Below are 4428 nucleotides of genomic sequence, written 5' to 3'. Positions count from 1 at the left end.
GTAAGATGAGAGCATTCATTGATTAACTGATTTTATCTGCTCAAAGTGATCACAGGTCAGAAGGGGGAACAAACTGATTTTATTAATCCTCTACATGTCGTTACCTTGTGTACTTTGCTAATCTAATGTGGTGTTATATTTTCCACTAAGGGTACCACTGTTTTGATAAAAGGACCTGTAAGATTGTTTTTTGTGATGTTTTCCTGTGAGAAAGGAGTTTCCACCGTGGTTTAAGACTGAGAAAGGCTTCTCTCATTAAATGTCTTATCTGTCAGACTCTCCCTCGGGTGTATGAGCTCTGCCCTTCAGCTGAATCACTCTGTTACTCTTAATAAATATCACAAAGACAAATGTTTGTTGTAACTTCTTTATTTGTTCATTTCTTCACAAGGAAATGTACAATTTCCACCACAAATCGGTTGGCGTTAACCTCAGACCGCCATGTTTCATATTTGAAAGTGTCTCTCAGGTTTACAGGTGCACACGGAGACGGCATAAGAAGCACAATTAAATTTGTCTTGGCTGGCTCATCCCACCTGTTCAGGTTTGGTCTTCCAGGTTTCAATTCAATTTTCAATTCAATTTTATTTATATAGCGCCAAATCACAACAACAGTTATCTCACAGCGCTTTTCATAAAAGAGCAGGTCTAGACCGTGACTCTATGATATGATTACAGAAGCCCAACAGTTCCCACCAAGAGCAGCACTAGGCGACAGAGGCAAGGAAAAACTTCCTTTTAAGAGGCAGAAACCTCGAGCAGAACCATGGCTCAGGGTGGGCGGCCATCTGCCTCGACCGGTTGGGGTGAAGGGGAGAGAGAGAGAGAGAGAGAGAGAGAGAGGGGAGGGAGGCAGCCTACAAAATACACACACAGGGGTACAGACAGTAAAGGTGATGTTGCTATAGACTAAATGAAAAATGGTACAGATATTTATAGTAGTGTTAATGATAACAATTGTAATGTCAATGATTATAATAACAATAATAACAATAAGACTAGTAACAATAGTTGTTGCAGCAGAGGGTGTCGAGCAGGAACACGGGGGCAGCAGGTGACCCGCAACCACAGATCCAGACTCCACAGCTCCAGAGCCAGAAACACCTGCAGGAAGTGATAGGAGAGAGGAGAGGGACGAGAAAGCACAAGACTACCAGAAAGGGGAGAAGTTGTGTTAGTAACATGCAATAATGGGATGAGGCTGCATACAGAGGAAGACTGAGCCCTAACCTGGGGAAACGCATGAAAACCTTGTGCGCGCAGTAACGGAGAGCTGTGCTGTTAGCGAGGAGTTTTGGATTGTAAATTTCCGGATGGGTGAAGTAGGGTGAAGTCTCTTCCCATTAAGATACACACGAGCCACAGCAATATTAAGTTCATGTTTAAATCTCCCGATACTGCAACAGGACCTGTCAGGATCTAGGAATGTTAATTAATGTTCTGCGTTCTTCTACATCCAAAAGGTCTCGCTCACAGTTCAGGTTCATGCGGAGAAATTGTCTGGATTAAAGCAGCCGTCCTCCTGATCCTGAGCTCAAAGTAAACTCGATTAGTGATGGGGGCGGACTGGGACAAAAATTCAACCCTGGCCCTGTAGCCACGTCAGCCCACCTCATCACGCATCCCCACGAACACACATTCACTACTTAGGCTACATTTGTGTACAGATGGTGAAACAATATAAGCAGTAGGCCGACTGTAACAGCAAGTGTGTCACTTTGTGTTGAAAAGAGGTGGTGACATAAGGTCTGAGAATAGGGGTGTGATTAAAGACTTTGGTCACGAGAACAAGACGAGAAGATATTTTAACACTGTTTTGAAGAAATATTCGATGATGAAATATATGAGTGGGGAGTCTGAAGATTTTGAGCATTAAACTCTTAATTTCCTGCTTTCTGGAGACATTTTCTGCACCAATTTATGGAGTAAATGTCTTTATTTATATGAATGTCAGCACAAAATAGCAGGTGACAATTCAGAATATAACAATAAAATGGAATATAATGCAGTAATCAGTAGCTTTGTTGTTTAAGTAATTTTCTTGGACAATGCACATTTGTTTCTTCTATATTTAAATTGCATAGCATGTTTTATTATTGTGCAAATAATATTCTTGTTCCAAGCTATTTTTCAGAACATATTTAAACAATTTTGCTACATTAAACTCTATATTTTGGTACATGTCCCCAGCGACCCCAGTGTAAATGACACCAATGGTGTCAACCGATTTGTAACATTTCATGTATGTGACTGGCTCAAAATTACACAATCAGTTAAAACAATGGCTGTCCATCTGAGTCAGTTGTTCAGCCTTTGTGCTCTCTGTTTGTCTGCTGTTACTGTATTTCTTTATTGCAGAATCAATTACATCCCAAACATTTTTGTGTGACTGTTTCCTTCCTACCTCTGCCACACTCCCTGTCTCTGCTAGGCCTACAGTAGCATCCTTCCTCTCAGCACTGGTAGCCTACAAGAAGACTCTCTGTCTGTACAGATTCCAGCAACATTCATGAACACAGTAGCCTACAGAACATTGCAGAAAGATGTTTTCTCACACACTGCGCACAACATTGGATTAAACACACATTAATTAAAAATATTACTCACAAGCCAACTTAATTCTGCTTTCTTTGCCTTCACTTCTAATATTTCCGCACAGAACAGACTCCTCTGCTGCAAACACAGCGGCTTGCCCTACCTCTTTCTTCTCTCTCCCTGTATTTGTCAGCCCTCTTGACTTTCTCTATCAGCAGTGGGCTCTTAAATAAAGTGGACGAAATGACAGCACTCGCAAGATGATTTCCACGGGTGCGCAGAGGAGGCTTTTTAATGAGGAGGCCAATCGAAACCGAAACCAACATTGTACCCAGTTGTACCTGCACCAAAGTGTTCACTGTTACTTTACCTGATCCGTGCTTGTGAAATAACCGCCGTCTGAGTCTTATAGTGTAGTGGATGATCATTTCTCTCTGTGTTTCTCTGCAAAATGCTTAAATGGGTCACCAAATATAGTTCGATTTGTGGGGGAACACTGATATTAATATCAATCTGACCGGCCCACCCCAAAACAAATAGTCCAGCCCCTCTGGCATATGTCAGAATTGCCAGATGGCCAATCCGCCCCTGATTAGTGATGATATTTGTAGGCTACATTTGAGATAAATTTAGCCCGTGTACAAAGCTTACAAAGTGTGTCTGCACTATTTGGTGACCTAAAACTATTCTTCAGTGGCTTAATGATTTGGTACACACGGGTTCATTAGTGTTGGCCCTTTCTGTTACACTGAGATAAGCACAGAAAAAGAAAAAGAAGAGATCTGGACCCAAACTCAGAGGAGGTATAGTTTGTGATGTTTATTAACAAGAAAGAGATCAAACTTAACCAACGGAGAGGCAGGCAGTCTATAAAGCAAACAAATCCGAGACAGGTACAGGCAGTAATTCAAAATCCACAGAGAAGGAAAGAAACACAAATGACGGAAGAACACAGGAGACGGCCGGGGACGCTTGATGGGAGATAAAGACCAAAGACCAGGGAACCCACCAAACAATATGTTCACAGGAGAGAGGTGGAAACGGCAAAACACAAGGACGGGAAGTCTGAAACGAGAGGACAGGTGAGTTACAAAGTGAAACACAGAATGAATAAAGTTCACAAAGAAACATGAGGAAGAATTTAACAAAATAAAACAGGAAGTCACAACACAAACCCACGAGACTTTAGTCTTTAAGGAAAATATTTCAAAGAAGATTTTAAAGAGATTTTTAACCTTTAATGTCTTAAACATTACCTGATTTTATGTATCAGCCTGTTGTAATGTGTTATGAGCTTCATTCTGTCCTCACTCCACTGGTTGTAGCTCTTTGAGTAGAAAACAAAGTAAAACAGGTAAATGTGAACATGTCTGAGCAGAAAGTTGATCACAGCTTGTAATTAAATAAAGTGTCTGTAGGAATAACTCACATATCCTCAGAACGCAGAAATAAATGATCAACATTTTCTTTCTAACCTGCTTCAGATTCTGATGTCGTCTGTGCAGCAGCACCAAAACAAGCGGTGGAAGCTGATTTACAAAGGTGGAAAACCTCTTTATCGTCTTCTCGCTCTCACATTCCTTATTAAATATCATGTTTTCTAATGAACTGCATCACTTGTGGAAAACAAAAGCCCACTCTTTGTCCTCTGAGTCTGTTTGGGGTCAAAAGAAACCTCCAGACTTTCACTCTCAGTCCTTCAGAGTCTAACAGCTTCCAGAGGTTTTGTTGAAGAGTCAGACTGTGTTTGAGCGCCACCTGCTGCTCATTAAGCAGACAGACCAATAAAGATGAAGAATAAAGAGAACAGAGTGCTGCTGTTCCTCCATCTTCTGCTCTTTCCTTCATTGTTTTACTCTCTCTGGATGCTGCTGTGCTCTGACAGGAAATCAC

The 4428-nt window shown here is 41.3% G+C and overlaps 1 protein-coding gene and 1 long non-coding RNA gene across 2 annotated transcripts in view; one reads left to right on the top strand and one right to left on the bottom strand.

Annotated features, from left to right (window-relative positions):
* LOC123979973 (zinc finger protein 665-like) overlaps nt 1-4428 on the top strand; it is a 19583-nt gene that overhangs the window by 9649 nt on the left and 5506 nt on the right. The window lies entirely within an intron of this gene.
* LOC123980269 lies at nt 3335-3861 on the bottom strand. Its single transcript, XR_006827454.1, has 2 exons — nt 3792-3861; nt 3335-3600 (listed from the first exon to the last, which is right to left on the bottom strand). It is a non-coding gene; the product is annotated as an uncharacterized LOC123980269 (long non-coding RNA).

Source organism: Micropterus dolomieu, linkage group LG12 (genome assembly GCF_021292245.1).
Source record: "Micropterus dolomieu isolate WLL.071019.BEF.003 ecotype Adirondacks linkage group LG12, ASM2129224v1, whole genome shotgun sequence".
Classification (NCBI taxonomy): Eukaryota; Metazoa; Chordata; class Actinopteri; order Centrarchiformes; family Centrarchidae; genus Micropterus; species Micropterus dolomieu.
This window is presented reverse-complemented; position numbering and strand designations above follow the sequence as displayed.